Below are 18,104 nucleotides of genomic sequence, written 5' to 3' on the forward strand. Positions count from 1 at the left end.
CCCAGGAATTAAACCCTCGTCTCCTGCATTGCAAGTGGATTTACCCCTGGGCCACAAAGGAAGCCCATTCAATTTTATATGCTTTATTAAATATATAGGAAGTGATAGCAAGTAGACAGCTAATAACTGAATGTGAAATTCAGGGAAGTAGAAGATGGAAATTTATTTGGGAGATATTCATTTATAGCATAGAAAGCTATGTAACTGAAATTATAGTACTTCTGAAATATGTATAGGAAATCATTTAAAAAATTTAAAAAGAGCATCCAAAAAAGAAGAATAAGGATCGTACATGTTTAGAGTCATGGAAGCCAAGTGATGAATTTGTTTCAGAGGAAAGAGTGATCAGGCTGAGAGGTCAAGTAAAATGAAGACTATAAACTGATTATTTCATTTATACTGTGGATATCCCTGGAGGCCATTAATGACCAACTCAATCTTTTTTCCAAACAACTGTTTTGTAAGCATTTAAAATAGTTCCTTTTCAGTCCAATTTGCATACTCAATGTCCTATGAAAATGATGTATTTGCTTGCAATTTTTTTTGTATACTCTTAGGTGTACATTCTCCAATTAAAATAGTTGAATTTCTGCTTGTTCAAAAGCTGTCCATGTTTAAAATTCTAATTTTATCATCCATTAACCATTCTCTCAGCATAATTTATATTCCATGTTTAGGACAACAGAAGGCTTGCTATCACTTTCAGAATCATATATTGATCAATTATCATATAAAATATTGCTTGATGGAGTATAGATTTACAAAGTTAGCAAACTTCAAGAATATAAATATAGGATTCCTGCATGCTTCTGATCTCGGATTTCTTTTTTTTTGGCTAAGCTTGCATTTAAATCAGAAAACCTATTCCATTTCGAATTTGTAAATTTAAAGAAGTTGAAACTCTCATTTTTATAGCTCACGCCTTGTCTTCTTTGAACTTTACCATTACTAGTGAGTCTTTTTGTATACAAAAAAAAATACTCCTCTTTATTTTGTTGGTCCTGTAAATGTTTAAAAATAGATGGTTATCATGTTCCTCCAACCAATCCACAGCCCCATCATTCTTTCCTTTTGCAGACTAAACATTCCAGTTTTTTCTAAACATTCCTTATGTGACACCATGTCTAGCCCTTTTACTATCTTGGTTGCCCTATGTATTAGGTCCAATTTGTCAATGTCTGTTTTCTAGGATGGCAAATAAAACTGAACCCAGCACTCTCGGGTGCTTCCCATCTGTGTGCAATGCAGTGAGAATCTTCACCTCAGTATTCCAATCACTAAATTGGCGAGTTAATCTTAGACTACTATAGATGGTTACTATATAGTAGTAATTATCACTAATAGTAAGATAAATCTTAGACTACCTTAACCAACTTACTATTGGATATTTCCACTGACATATAGTCAACTAGCATAAAGAATACATTCCAATACAGATAGAAGTAAATTTTTAATCATAATTGGATGAAGTTACACTTGTATGCATGATTAAATTTCCCTTTATTCCATCTTTACTCCATCTTTAATAACAGCTATTAGCTATTTGCAAATTCACCAAAATAAGAACACTGAAAACATTATAAATTGAAATAAGTTGAATGATATATGAAATTAATCATTTTAAGGTCATAAAACATAAGGTCATATAAAAACAATTTCTTAAAAAGGATAGTAAAAATATTTAGATATAAAGATACGATATCACTGTTTAGATTCAGATAAAAAATTTAGATGATACAGAGAGAAGAGGTAGACATTAAAATATGCAAAATTTTTAATTTGAATGAATGGAGAGTTACATATTAGTATCTATAAATATCTTTAAAATGAGCTTGATGTTCCTAAACTACAAACTAATAATAATCATCCAATTCTAGAAATTTACTAATAATCATTTAATGATTAAAATCATTAATGTACACTTAGAATGAATAAATTATAGCATAATAAAGCTACCAAAAAATTCTGAACAAAGGACTTGTATGCAAAATATATAAATAACTCTCAAATTTTATAATAAGAAAACATTCCAACTAAAAAACTAGCAAAAGATTTTAAGAGACCTTTTGCCAAAGAATATATACCAATGACAAACACATCAACACATCAAATGGTGCTGATTCATTAGTTTATCACAAAAATGAAAGTAAGAAACAAGATATCAAACATACCTATTAGAATGGCTAAGATAAAATATATAAAAGCTGAAAACCAAATGCTGGGAAAAAAATGCAGAACTGGAACACCCATACAATGATGTGCATAAAGCAAAACAGTATAAAAACTTTGAAAAATAAAATTGTAGAGCTTATGTCCACATAAAAACATACGCAAAGATGAACAAAGGTTTACCATGTTTTTCCTGCTGTTGTTCAGTTACTAAGTCATGTCTGACTCTTTGCAACCTCATGGACTGCAGTATGCCAGGCTCCCCTGTCCTCAGTATCTCCCAGAGTTTGTTCAAATTCATGTCCATGGCCTCAGTTATGCCATCCAACCATCTCATCTATGCAATCCAGCGATTTTGGCCATAGGTAATTATCTAACTGATTTGAAACTTATGTCCACTCAAAAGTTTGCACACACATGTTTACAGCAGCTTATTCAAAAGCTGAAAGCAGTGAAAATGTCCTTCAGCGCTGCTAAGTCACTTCAGTTGTGTCCGACTCTGTGCAACCATATGGACTATAGTCCCCTGGGACCCTCTGTCCATGGGATTCTTCAGACAAGGATACTGGAGTGAGTTGCCATGCCTTTCTCCAGGGGATCTCCCCAACCCAGGGCTCGAACCTGGGTCTCCTGCATTGCAGGTAGATTCTTTACTATCTGAGACACTAGGGAGCCCCAAGTCTTTCAGCAGATGAATCTACAACCACACCATGAAACATTCATACAATGGAATGATATTCAGTGATAAAAATGTATGGACTCGTGTCTCTTTCAATTTTGGTTTCCTCGGTATATAGGTTGAGCAGTGGAATTTCTAGGTCATATGGCAGTTCTGTTCCTAGTTTTTTATGGAATCTCCACACTGTTCTCCACAGTGACTGTACCAGTTTGCATTCCCACCAACAGTATAAGAGGGTTCCCTTTCTCCACACCCTCTCCAGCCTTTATTGTTTATAGGCTTTTTAATGATGGCCATTCTGATGAATATGAGATTAATATTTTATTATGGTTTTGATTTGTATTTCTCTTATAATGAGTGATGTTGAGCATCTTTTCATGTGTTTATTAGCCATCTACCTGTCTTCATCGGAGAAATGTCTGTTTCAGTCTTTTGCCCACTTTTTGATTGGGTTGTTCATTTTTTTGGTATTGAGCTACATGAGTTGCTTGTATATTCTGGAGATTAATTCTTTGTCAGTTGTTTCATTTGCTATTATTTTCTCCCATTCTGAGGGTTGTCTTCTCACTTTACTTATAATTTCTTTTGTTGTGCAAAAGCATTTAAATTTAATTAGGTCCCATTTGTTTATTTTTGCTTTATTTCCATTACTCTGGGAGGTGGGTCTTGCTGTAATTTATGTCAAAGCATGTTCTGCCTATCTTTTCCTCTAAGAGTTTCATAGTTTCTGGCCTTACATTTAAATCTTTAATCCATTTTGAGTTTATTACTGTGTATGGTATTAGAAAGTGTTCTAGTTTCTAGTTGACCAGTTTTCCCAACACCACTTGTTGAATAGATTGTTTATTCTACATTGTATATTTTTTCCTCCTTTGTCCATAGGTGGATGGATTTATCTCTGGACTTTCTATTTTGTTCTATTGCTCTGTATTTCTGTCTTTTGCAAGTATCATACTATCTTGATGACTGTAACTTTGTTGTATAATCTTAAGAGGTTGATTCCTCCAGTTCCGTTCTTCTTTCTCAAGGTTGCTTTGACTATTCTGGGTCTTTTGTATTTCCATACAAACTGTGAAGTTATTTGTTGTAGTTCTGTGAAAAATACCATTGATAGTTTGATAAGGATTTTTGAATCTATAGATTGCTTTCGATGCTATACTCATTTTCACAATATTCTTTCTTCCCATCCAAGAGCATGGTATATTTCTCTAGCTATTTATGTCATCTTTGATTTCTTTCATCAGTGTTCTATAGTTTTCTTTTCTTTGTAGCACTATTTACAATAGCTAGGACATGGAAGCAACCTAAATGTCCATTGGTAGGTGAATGGATAAGAAAATTGCGGTACATACACACAATGGAATACTACTCAGCTATAAAAAGGAACACATTTGAGTCAGTTCTAATGAGGTGGATTAACCTAGAGCTTATTATACAGAATGAAGTAAGTCAGAAAGAAAAAGACACATACTGTATATTAACACATATATATGGAATCTAGAAGGATGGAACTGATGATTCCACATGCAGCAAAGGAGATGTAGACATAAAGAACAGGTTTCTGGACTCAATGGGAGAATAAAAGAGTGGGATGATTTGAGAGAATAGCCTGTACATTATATGTAGATTGGATGACCAGTGCAAGTTGAATATATGAAACAGGGCACCAGGACAACCTGGAGTGATGGGCTGGTAGAAAAAGTGGGAAGTGGATTCAGGATGGGGGTGATACATGTATGCCTGTGGTCGATTCATGTTGATGTCTGGCAGAAGACATCACAATATTGTGAAGTAGTTATCCTCCAATTAAAATAAATGAATAAAATTTAGAAACAAAACAAATGTATGGACTCACAAACCAGGCAAAACATGGATGAATTTTAAACTGAAGTTGCTAAATGAAAAGAGTCAGTCCAAAAATGTTATTTGTTCTACTCTTCCATTTATTCAATTTTCTGGGGTGATAAAGCAAATCTATAGAGTCTGTAAACAGAAAAGTGTTTGACACAGATTTGAGAAATAGCAAATGGATGAAGCACAGATGATTTTGTAAGGTGGTGAAATTATTTTTCGCCAAATTATTTGTTTATTGCTGTAATGAGGTACACACGACACTGCAATTTTCAGTGCCCATAGAATTGTACAACACAAAACATCAAACTTAATGTATGCAAGCTTTTAAAAAACCCAATCATTTAGGACATCAAAGGATATCAATATCGACTACAGAATGGAATAAAAGACTCTAACAATACTGCTAACATATAACCTCATTGGAAGGTGTGGGGGAAAAGTAGCCGATCTTTGGAGAGGAGTGGAGATTGTCAGGCTAAAGGCAAAAGGAACTGTACAAAAATCTGTATCCCACTTGATAAAGTTGTTTCCCACAGGCATACAAATTAACAGTTTAGTAACCACCATGACTATATGGAACTTACCAAGTAAGAAAATAAACGGAGAGTGGTGGAAGCCATATTTTCTCACTATGGGAATGGGAAGGTACAGATAAACCAGGCTAGAATGATCCATATGGCTATGTAGGATGATAGTAGGAGACATCATAATGAACTACGTTTAGTATAACAAAGATAATTAAAGAGAGAAGGATTTATAGACTGTAAATACAGGAATTAGTATGTACACATACTTAGATCTCCTTGCTCTGTCAGCTGAGCAGACCTGTGAGCAAGTAGTTCACCCAGCACCCACATTTCAGTTTCAAATACCATTTTCCAATTAAAGGAAGTAGGCCTCCTTGGAGAAACACCTGAAACTAAACTGGGGACAGGGAGTATACAAAAGGAACCAGAAACATTTTGTTGCAAAAAAAGGCAAGAAATTACCGAGGGAAAAAAGGTACAAATCCAACAAGGGGAGTTATGTTAAAGGAATACACGAACCAACTGAGAGAGCTTGGCTGAAGTGAAAGTGAAAGTCACTCAGTCGTGTCCGACTCATTGCGACCACATGGGCTACATGTAGTCCATGGAGTTCTCCAGGCCAGAACATGGGGGTGGGTTGCCATGACCTCCTCCAGGGGATCTTCCCAACCCAGGATCAAACCCAGGTCTCCCACATCGTAGGCTGATTCTTTACCAGCTGAGCCACCAGGGAAGCCTATCCCTTCTCCTATAGATCTTCCCAACCCAGGAATCAAACCAGGGTCTCCTCCATTGTGAGTGGATGCTTTACCAGCTGAGTTATCAGGGAAGCCCCATAATGGCTAAAACTGGAACACTATAAAAATATTCATAAGTTCATATTGATATAAATAAATAAAAGAATGGGGGAAAATGGGCAAATTTGTAACAGAAAAAAAATGTCTAAATAATTTATGTAGATCTTCCCTTTTAAAGAGGCTAAGCATGACTCCCTAACCTCTTAATGTGAGTTGTGCACAGTGACTTCTATCCAAAGAGTACAGCATGGCAAGTGAGAAAAAAGATAAATTTTATAGTAAAGAAATTCAACAAACACTACCCAACCCAGATAGATGGTCAATGGTGATGCCATGCTAATAATCTGTATACTCTTGATATGATATGATGAAAAATGACACTTTATCTCTGTAGTCTTCCTCCCCCAAACCCCCAAATTCTTCCCTAATCATGAGAAAAACAGTTGACAACCAGCACTGAAAGAGATTCTATAAAATATCTGACCAGTACTTAGCAAGACTGTCAAGGTTATCAAAAGCAAGGAATCTGAAACCCTGTCACAGTGTAGAGGAGCCTAAGGAAACATGACAAGTAAAATTAATATGATATTCTGAATGAGACCATGGGTCAGCAAAGGATAGTATGTAAAGAGCAAAGGAAGAGCTGAGTACTAGAGAAAACAGTGGTGATGAGTTAATTATCCTTTAGAGCTTCTTTGGGCTTCCTTGGTGGCTCAGCTGGTAAAGAATCCACCTGCAATGGGGAGGACTAGGGATCAGTCCCTGGGTTGGGAAGATCCCCTGGAGAAGGGCATGGCAACCCACTCCAGAATTCTGGCCTGGAGAATCCCATGGAATGTATAGGCCATGGGGTTGCAAAGAGTCATAAACTCAGAACTTCTACGCTTATGGTCATTATTGGTGACTTTGGAATTACTTTGCCATTGCAGGGAGTGGAGGATGATATTAGGAACTGCAAGTCATTCCTCACCAGCAAATTTTTAATAGATGAGTTTCAGAAAATCAAACTAGTCTTTAATGTAGTGTGAATATACCAAATATACCTCAGTTACAAGGAGAGAGGACAGATGAAAAGTTTTCCATCGTTCATCTCAACTCACTGTGCTAGCATGATTAAAAGTCAAAATATACCTTCAAGTTATACTCAATAACTTGAATATTATAGAAGGCTATAACTTAAATGTGGAAGGCCACATTCTCAAGATTTCACAAGAGAAGCTTAATATTTTATGAGTTTATTGAAATGTAACAGAGATTAAGATTTTCTTTTTCTATCTATGTGAAAATCTGTCCTAATCAAAGTTCTAGTAATTTTGGTGGAGAGGGGAAAAAATTTCTATTTCACAACTGTAGAAAAATTTAAAGTCATTTCAAAAGTTCTAGATGATTTACATACTATTATATGGTACAATATTTGAAAAACATTAAACAGAAGCAAAGGATCCTGAAAAGGTAATTAGTTTTCTCCTAATTACTATTGAAATTTCTGGATTCCATAATCATCTCCATAGCCAAATAGTAGAAGCTCCTGATTCACTCTATGGTCCATCCCCAAGGCCTCATGACAAGAAAATACACCAGTCTATTTTGTTTAAAATATTGTATTCATGCATGCTAATCAACACTTCATTTACAGGACTCTTCCAAGTCAAAACTAATCTTGCATATGTTTTTCAAATCAAAAAGTGTATATCTTTGTCTAGGACATTTTAGTTTGGCTTTCACTGTGAATAACAGAAGTGGTATTCCAATAATGGCATGTGGTCCTAAAATGAGAACCATTGCCAGGAGCAAGCAGAGAGCTCAATAATGCAGTTGGAGAAAATGTGGCTTCTCTCCAACTAGCAAATTTCCTTTAAACATATTCTCTCAGAGCATATTAAACAGAACTAGAATGTCTGGTTAATGTTTCAGTCAGTTCAGTTCAGTCGCTCAGTCCTGTCCGGCTCTTTGCGACCTCATGAATCGCGGCATGCCAGGCCTCCCTGTCCATCACCAACTCCCAGAGTTCACGCAGACTCACGTCCATCGAGTCCGTGATGCCATCCAGCCATCTCATCCTCTGTCGTCCCTTTCTCCTCCTTCCCCCAATCCCTCCCAGCATCAGAATCTTTTCCAGTGAGTCAACTCTTTGCATGAGGTGGCCAAAGTACTGGAGTTTCAACTTCAGCATCATTCCTTCCAAAGAAATCCCAGGGCTGATCTCCTTCAGAGTGGACTGGTTGGATCTCCTTGCAGTCCAAGGGACTCTCAAGAGTCTTCTCCAACACCACAGTTCAAAAGCATCAATTCTTCGGTGCTCAGGTTTCTTCACAGTCCAACTCTCACATCCATACACGACTACTGGAAAAACCATAGCCTTGACTAGACGGACCTTTGTTGGCAAAGTAATGTCTCTGCTTTTCAATATGCTATCTAGGTTGATCACAACTTTTTCACCTTATAAGATCTCACATGTAGTCTTCAGATTGTGTACCATAGTACATCCATAATAAATCCACTGGAGGTTTTGATCTTGAGATTCATACTTTTGACCATCACTCAAAAAGTCTCACTTGATTTCATTTATAAGATCAGTCTGAGACAGCTCCACTTCTAGATGGCTCAAAGAGGTGGTGGTAGTGTTTAGTCACTGAGTTGTACCTGACTCTTTTGCGACCCCATGGACTGTAGCCCACCAGGCTCCTCTGTCAATGGGATTTCCCAGGGAAGAATATTGGAGTGGGTAGGCACTGCTTCTCCAGGAGATCTTCCCGATCCAGGGCTTAAACCCCTGTCTCCTTGCCCTGTAGGCAGATTTTTACCACTGAGCCACCTAGGAAGCCCTCACAGCAGGTGAAGCTGTTTCAATTTAAAAACCAAGAAGCAGCAGTTTGTGTGACAAGAATCTCCTGCTCAGAGCCTTGGGAAATGTAATACTTCATGCTATGATTGTTAGTTGTCAGACAAATACCTGAAACCTTTTCAAATCTGATTCATCTCTGGTAATTTTAGTTAAATTTAGAAATATTTTGTGAAATATCTCCATCTTGTAGGCATGAGTCATAAAATACTATAATCAGTCAATGTATATTTTGGTTTAGCTGTGAATTGTCACCACAAGAAAATAGAAAATCCTTTAAATATTTGCAAATATACCCCCTTTTTTAACATTTTGTTTTGTATTGGGGTAGAGCGAAATAACAATGTTGTGATAGTTTCAGGTAAACAGTGAAGGAACTCAGCCATATACATACTATTCTCCTCCAAACTCTCCTCCCATTCAAGCTGTCACATAACACTGAGCAGAGTTCTATGTGCTATACAGTAGGTCCTTGTTGATTATGCATTTTAAATATAGCAGTGTGTACATGTCTACCCCAAACTCCCTAACTATCACGTCCTCTCAACCTTCCCCACTGACAACCATAAGTTCATTCTCCTAAGTCTGTGAGTCTCTTTCTGTTTTGTAAGTAAGTTCATTTGTATAATTTCTTTTTATATTCTCCATACAAGGAATGTCATACTGGGTGAAGCAAGTCAGAGAAGAAGAAATATCATAAATATATCTATTTCAATGTAGTAGTAATAATATTCTGCCTAGCTTCCCAAGGTAAGGAAAAAAATCACATTTCTTTCCAAATCAATTGTTCATAACCTTTTTTCCCCTGATCTTTAAGTGAAATTAGATACAGAATCTTCATACCAGTTAGTATGAACTTTAGATAAGGGTCTGATCTCATTGGGGTTTTATCCAAACCTACAAATCTTTGGAAATTTATACATCACCACTTTAACTTGAATTGGGACTTACAGCCAGGAACAACAGAGAAGAAGAGCCAAGTGAATTATAATACCTAATAGTTACTGCACTGGGAAGAACTGGTTGAAAAGCTGGGCCTAGAGCCAGACAACTTTTAGGTACTCACACTATACACACAAATCATGGTCCACATTTTCAGCACAGGTTGTAGTAGTATCCCACAGAGCTTACAGATAACTCCCCCAAAGTACTAAATCGTGGTTGGCTTATCTTTAATTAAAAGATAAGAAACTTGACAGAAATCACTCTGTTACATCTGTCAATTCTCATACTATTTTGGGAAAGCCTGTATTGGTGATTGTTAACTCTGCAAGGTCCAATGGTATGCCCAAGGAAGGTTCATATTAACACATCCTTTCCAGCTGAAACCATTTTACTAGCAATAAGCAGTTATTTATATTTGAAGCTTCTGGTTTTCAGTATAAATATTCTTTTGTGGACAGAGATATTAGGTAAGTATTACACAATTGCAATTTGGAATATTGTAGGCAAATAAACTTATAAATAAAGAAAATATTGCATAAATGATTTGCATAGAGACACAATGATACAGTTAGATGTGAAGTACATTTCCCCATTGAATTGACTTCACCATTACCTTTTGTTGCTGTTGTTTTTATTCACTAAGTTGTGTCTGACTCTTTTGTGACCCCATAGGCTATAGTCCACCAGGCTTTTCTGTGTATGGCATTTCCCAAGCAACTATACTGGAGTCTGTTTGTTTAAAGTGAAAAAAAAAAAAAATTGTTATATTTAATTTTTTAATAATCTTGGATGGCAAGGCTTTTACAAGAAGATACAATGGAAACAATTTAAAATAGACTACAATTTATTTTTTAATTCTGTACAATAAAAATGTCATAAACAAAGTAAGAATCCAAATTATGTTCAGGAAATAATATTTTCAACTCATGTTAGGCAAAGTTCTATTATCCTAATATTAAAAAAGTGAAAGTGGCTCAGTCATGTCCAACTCTGCGACTTCATGGACTATTTAGTCCATGTAATTCTCCAGCTCAGAATACTGGAGTGGGTAGGCTTTACCTTCCCCAGGGGATCTTCCCAACCCAGGAAACAAACCCAACTCTCCCACATTGCGAGCAGATTCTTTACCAGCTGAGCCACTAGGAAGCTCAATATTTTTTTTTTTTTAAAAAGGATGTATAATTCAAAAGTACAGTTTTAGAACAGTAGACTTATGGAAAAGAAAAGATACTGATGAGCTTTCATAATTAAAGAAATTCATATCAGAAATGCAATGCTCTTTTTATCTATCACATTGATTAAAATTCTGTAAAGGAATAGGAATATAATAGGCATTCATACTACCTTAGTCAATGGTAAAATCTCTGGTGGAAGATATTTTGTCAATACCCAAACTTGAAATATTTAAAATTTTTGACCCAGGTTCTTATTCTAAAATTAGTTCTGTGACTATGTTCCCCAGTGCTACACAAAAAGATATATTTCAATAAAAATGAGAAGTTTAAGATAAGATTAATCATCTATAGAAAACTGATTAAACCAAGGTACATCCATAAATGGGTTTCTAAGCCATAGTTTAAAATAATGTTATATGTATTAAAATGGAAAATAGCCAAAATATATTATAAAGTGTTAAGAGGTAAGTTGAGAAGAGTATATATTGTGATTATATACCATAATCCAATCTGTAACATTTTAAAAAGACTCCTCCTGCCTTCAGTCAGTTTTTTGCATCAGGTGGCCAAAGCATTGGAGCTTCAACTTCAGCATCAGTCCTTCCAATGAATATTCAGAACTGATTTCCTTTAGGATTGACTGGTTTGATCTCCTGGCAGTCCAAGGGACTCTCAAGAGTCTTCTCCATCACCACAATTCAAAAGCATCAATTCTTGGGCGCTCAGGTTTCTTTATGGTCCAACTCTCACATCCATACATGACTACTGGAAAAACCACAGCTTTGAATAGATGAACCTTTGTTGATAAAGAAATGTCTCTGCTTTTTAATATGCTGTCTAGGTTGGTCATAGATTTGCTTCCAAGGAGCAAGCATCTTTTAATTTCATGGCTGCAGTCACCATCTGTAGTGATTTTGGAGCCCAAGAAAATAAAGTCTGTTACTGTTTCCATTGTTTCCCCATCTTTGCCATGAAGTAATGGGACTGGGTGACATGATCTTAGTTTTTTGAATGTTGAGTTTTAAGCCATTTTTTTCACTCTCCTCTTTCATTTTCATCAAGAGGTCTTTAGTTCCTCTTTGATTTCTACTGTAATGGTGGTGTCATCTGCATATCTGAGGTGACTGATATTTATCCCTGCAACTTGATTCCAGCTTGTGCATCATCTAGCCTGGCATTTCACATGACGTACTCTGCATATAAGTTAAACAAATAGGGTGAGAATATACAGCCTTGACATACTCCTTTCTCAATTTGGAACCAGTCTGTTGTTCCATGTCTAGTTCTAACTGTTGTTTCTTAAACTGTATACAGATTTCTCAGGAGGCAGGTAAGGTGGTATGATAGTCCCATCTCTTTAAGAATTTTCCACAGTTTGTTGTGATCCACACAGTCAAAAGCTTTGGTGCAGTCAATGAAGCAGAAAGATGTTTTTCTGGGACTCTCTTGCTTTTTCGATGATCCAGTGGATGTTGGCAGTTTGATCTCTGGTGTCTGGTCTTTCCTCTGCCTTTTCTAAATCTAACTTGAACATCTATAAGTTCTTGGTTCATGTAGTGTTAAAGCCTAGCTTGGAGAATTTTGAGCTTTACTTTGCTAGCGTGTGGGATGAGTGCAATTGTGTGGTAGTTTGAACATTTTTTGGCATTGCCTTTTTTTGGAACTGGAATGAAACCTGACCTTTTCCAGTCCTGTGGCCACTGCTGAGTTTTTTAAATTTGCTGGTATATTGAGTGCAGCACTTTCACAGCATCATCTTTTAGGATTTGAAATAGCTCAACTGGAATTCCATCACCTTCACTAGCTCTGTTCAGAGTGATGCTTCCTAAGGACCACTTGACTTCACATTCCAGGATGTCAGGCTCTAGGTGAGTGGTCACACCATCATGGTTATCTGGGCCATGGAGATCTTTTTTGTATAGATCGTCTGTGTATTTTTGTCACCTCTTCATATCTTCTGAAATATTAGGTCCATAATATTTCTGTACTTTATTGTGCCCATCTTTGCATGAAATGTTCCCTTTGTATCTCTAATTTTCTTGAAGAGATCTCTAGTTTTTCCCATTTTATTGTTTTCCTCTATTTCTCTGCATTGATCACTTAGGAGGGCTTTCTTATCTCTCCTTGCTATTCTTTGGAACTCTGCATTCAGATGGATATATCTTTCCTTTTCTCCTATACATTTTGTTTCTCTTCTTTTCTCAGCTATTTGTAAGCCCTCCTCAGAAAACCATTTTTCCTTTTTGCATTTCTTTTTTCTTGGGGATGGTTTTGATCACTGCCTCCTGTACGAAGTCATGAACATCCATCCATAGTTCTTCAGGCACTCTATCTATCAGATCTAATCCCTTGAATCTATCTGTCACTTCCATTGTATAATCATAACGCACTTGATTTAGGTCACACCTGAATGGTCTAATGGTTTTCCCTACTTTCTTCAATTTAAGTCTTAATTTTGCAATAAGGAGTTCATGATCTGAGCCAGAGTCAGCTCCTGGTCTTGTTTTTTGATGACTGTATGAGCTTCTCCATCTTTGGCTGCAAAAAATTTAATCAGTCTGATTTTGGTAGTGACCATCTGGTGATGAGCTTCCTTGGTGGCACAGACAGTAATGAATCCACCTGCAATGCAGGCAACCTGTGTTCGATCCCTGGGTTGGGAATATCCCCTGGAGGAGGGCATGGCAACCCACTCTAGTATTCTTGCCTGGAGAATCCCCATGGACAGAGATGCCACAGGCCATGCACAGCACAACCAAAATCATAAACTGTAATTGAAATAGATCCTTTTAAAAAACTGTAAAGTAATATCAAATGAATAAATGCTGAGTAGGTTTACACTTTAAAACATTCTCCCTAGTTTTATTTTGTCATTAAGGGCCATCTTGGTTCAAATGTCTTTCACATTAAAAATACAATCATTTTAATTGACCATAATAAAATGAATATTGATATGTGCATTTCTCTAACCATGTCTGTCATCATATAGACATGATTGAACTAGTTTTATTACAGGTTATATATTGCACTTTCAGATTACCTTAGGTAATGGTTCCTTAGTACCATTTTTGCATGGAATGGTCTTGTTGATGGGGATCAATACCTAGTTTAGCCCTCAAATGACACTTTGCGATGTTTCTTTAAATAAGTGCTTATATATATTCTTAATGAACATTTCACAGTAAAAACTAAGGTACAGTAAAATGGAAAACAAAAGTTTGTTATATATATGTAACAACAGAGGACTAAATCTGTGTGATAAATAAATAAAATATGAGGCGAAAGTCTTTGTAAAATGTAATGACTTGACTGCCTGCTGGGAAGTTTATCTTATGAAAAGTGTGACAACAGAAGTACTGTGCTTATTCAGCATATAATTTAACTTACTTTTACTGAATATTTCATAATAGTCACTGTTGTGTAGGAATTGTAAGACATGTATATCAATACAAGAGATCTATTACAATATTTCTGTTTAAAATAAGAACATAGAAATAATACCTTCTGAAGAAAATTGTTTCTTTTGATAAATATGATCTATTCACCTTTCAATAAAGATAAAAACATTAATTGAACTATATCTAGAACTTCTAATCAATATCTGTTTGGATTTCAGTTAAAGAAATGACTACAAGTAATGAGGACAATTATCCTGAATGATATAAAAGCATTTTAGATTTTTCTCAGCATTCACAATACAAATCAATTTGTTGAACTCAGTTCTATACAAAACAATTTGATACCTAAAGTGTCTTTTGATAACTTTCTAACATTTTCTCCACTTTGAAATACTTAAACTAGATGTTTATCAGCAAATTATTAGATATTTAAAATATCTAATACTTAAAATAGGTTTAAAACCTATTTCTAGTGCCTATAATTACAGACACTAGAAGGTATTATGCAATATACAAAGCATCATACTATGTTAAATCTTTTTGAATTTTAACTTTAGAATATAGTTTTTCAATTTCATTTCTCTTTCTTAAGTACATTAGAACTAAACGTACTTGGTAATAATAGGATGTGCTCTTAAAAGTTCTTTGAGTTTTCTGGACCATTCACTTACAGACACATAGGAGTCGACTTAAAATTTTAACACAGTGGCCAATCCATGTATCATCCAGTGTTCTGGCTCTGACAAACTGCTGGCACAGAAAACCATGAAGATTAAAGAATTTGGCCTTTCCAAGTCAGACATCAAGGGTTGGGAAGCCAGTTCCTCCACATATTAGACAGCAACATTATTCATTGAATGCTACTATGCCCCCTGCATCTCATCCTTACACCTTCCATACAGACTTATTGCGGGGGTTAAGTGTCATACGTCAAAGCTGTATATTGTCACCCTGCTTATTTAGCTTATATGCAGAGTACATCATGAGAAACGCTGGACTGGAAGAAGCACAAGCTGGAATCAAGATTGCCGGGAGAAATATCAATAACCTCAGATATGCAGATGACACCACCCTTATGGCAGAAAGTGAAAAACTAAAGAGCCTCTTGATGAAAGTGAAAGAGGAGAGTGAAAAAGTTGGCTTAAAGCTCAACATTCAGAAAACTAAGATCATGGCATCTGGTCCCATCACTTCATGGCAAATAGATGGGGAAACAGTGGAAACAGTGGCTGACTTTATTTTGGGGGGGCTCCAAAATCACTGCAGATGGTGATTGCAGCCATGAAATTAAAAGACGTTTACTCCTTGCAAAGAAAGTTATGACCAACCTAGACAGCATATTCAAAAGCAGAGACATTGCTTTGCCAACAAAGGTCCATCTAGTCAAATCTTCCCTGGTGGCTCAGACAGTAAAGCGTCTGCCTGCAATGCTGGAAACCCAGGTTCAATCTCTGGGTCAGCAAGATCCCCTGGAGAAGGAAATGGCAATCCACTCCAGCACTCTTGCCTGGAAAATCCCATGGATGGAGGAGCCTGATAGGCTACAGTCCATGGGGTCGCAAAGAGTCAGACACGACTGAGCAACTTCACTTCACAGTCAAGGCTTTTGTTTATCCAGTGGTCATGTATGGATGTGAGAGTTGGACTGTGAAGAAAGCTGAGTGCTGAAGAATTGATGCTTTTGAACTGTGGTGTTGGAGAAGACTCTTGAGAGTCCCTTGGACTGCAAGGAGATCCAACCAGTCCATCCTAAAGGAGATCAGTCCTGGGTGTTCATTGGTAGGACTGATGCTGAAGCTGAAACTTCAGTACTTTGGCCACCTGATGTGAAGAGAAGACTCTGATGCTGGGAAAGATTGAAGGCAGGAGGAGAAGGAACAACAGAGGATGAGACGGTTGGATGGCATCACCGCCTTGATGGACATGAGTTTGGGTGGACTCCAGGTGTTGGTGATGGACAGGGAGGCCTGGCATGCTGCGGTTCATGGTGTCGCAAAGAGTCAGACACGACTGAACAACTGAACTGAACTAAGTGTCATAAAAGTCACTGATGAAACAATTCACACAGTGTCTGGCTTTCAGGCAGCATTCTAGACATGGTTGCCTACCGTAATTTTATTACAGAAAGGGATTTAATCTTTCTTGCAATCAATTTTAACTATTTTATATGGCTCCAAAATCCATCTTTATTTCTTTTCTTATATCTATCATAGAACTCTTGGGCATAAATATATTGAAATGTTTTCAAATTATTCTATGTTCAGCCTATAGTGTCTCCTTAGCAATGAGTCTAAGTTTCTTACTATATAGGGTTATTTTCTCTTAGTTCCCCATGATCCACCAGAGTGTCACTGTTTAGAATAACTGAATTCAAGTTCAAGAGACAGTTCTCATTGATTAATACTTATCAAATACAATATGCCTCTCTGAATGCTTACCTTTTTTATACACTGTGTTTTAAAGACTTGAAACTTTCTTTGTGTAAATGGGGCAAAATCTGAGACAATGGAGTGTCAGGTCAATAAAATGATGGGTTCTCGTATTATATCAGTCCCAAAATACACTTTGCTGCACTTCAAAAATAATCATAAACCAGAGTCAAGGTCATGATGGTAAAGATATCATCACAGAATTGTGAACATTTGTGTTACTAGGAATGAATTTGTATCAAAGTCCTAACTGGAGATCAGATCATCATATTAAAAATCATTTCAATGTTTATTTGAAAATGGATTGGATGTTAAGAAATCTGAGTTCTGGTACTCTAGTACTGACCAGCTGTGTGGTTTTCTACCTGATTGAGATGTTACATCTATGAAAAGTGAGGTTTGGACTAACTGAATTTGAAGATCTCGTTCAAATAAAGATTTTCAGATCCTTTTGGTTAGCAGAACTGTTCTCTGAATGCTTTAGCAAGCATCTAAAATGATCTATAGATCTGGATGATTGAACCTCTACTTCAAAAATTTCTAAATAGAAGAAGAATCACTATTTGACCCAAAGTTACCAATTATCCATAGGCCATAATGTCATGATTAAAAATGAATTATTCAGTAAACACAAAGGACTTACTAAGGGCCAGATACTCTTCTAAGTACTTTGCATGCATGCTAAGTCACTTCAGTTGTGTCCAACTCTGTGTAATCCTATGATTACACAGACTCCTCTGTCCATGGAATTCTATAGGCAAGAATACTGGAGTGGGTTACCATATCCTCCTCCAGGGGATCTTTCCAACCTAGGGATCGAACCCACCTCTCTTATGTCTCCTGCATTGGCAAGCAGGTTCTTTACAACTGGCACCACCTAGGAAACCCTCTAATTACTTTATTATTCTTAACTTATTGAATCTCCATAACAACTCTATGAAATCAGTATTACTATAATCCTCATTTTATAGGTGAGAAGACTGAGGTAAGCAACTCTCCCAAAATCACACAACCAGTAAACCACAGAGTGGAGATTCAAATTAAGGCAGCGCCGTTCTGAATATGTTCTCTCAACCACTATGCAAAGTAGTCTTCTGAGGCTCATAAAGAAACAGTTCCCCTTCTTTTAGCTACTGTATTAAACTCAAATCCACATCTATGGATTTTCCTCATTATGAAAATCTTGCATTTCCCAAAAATTTTGCAGTGATCTTCAGACCACTAAGGCAGAAAATCAGAGAGAAAAGACTATACATACTATGGAAATGAAGACTTCACCAAGGGACAAA

This window comes from Capra hircus, chromosome 20 (genome assembly GCF_001704415.2).
Source record: "Capra hircus breed San Clemente chromosome 20, ASM170441v1, whole genome shotgun sequence".
NCBI classification, from domain to species: domain Eukaryota; kingdom Metazoa; phylum Chordata; class Mammalia; order Artiodactyla; family Bovidae; genus Capra; species Capra hircus.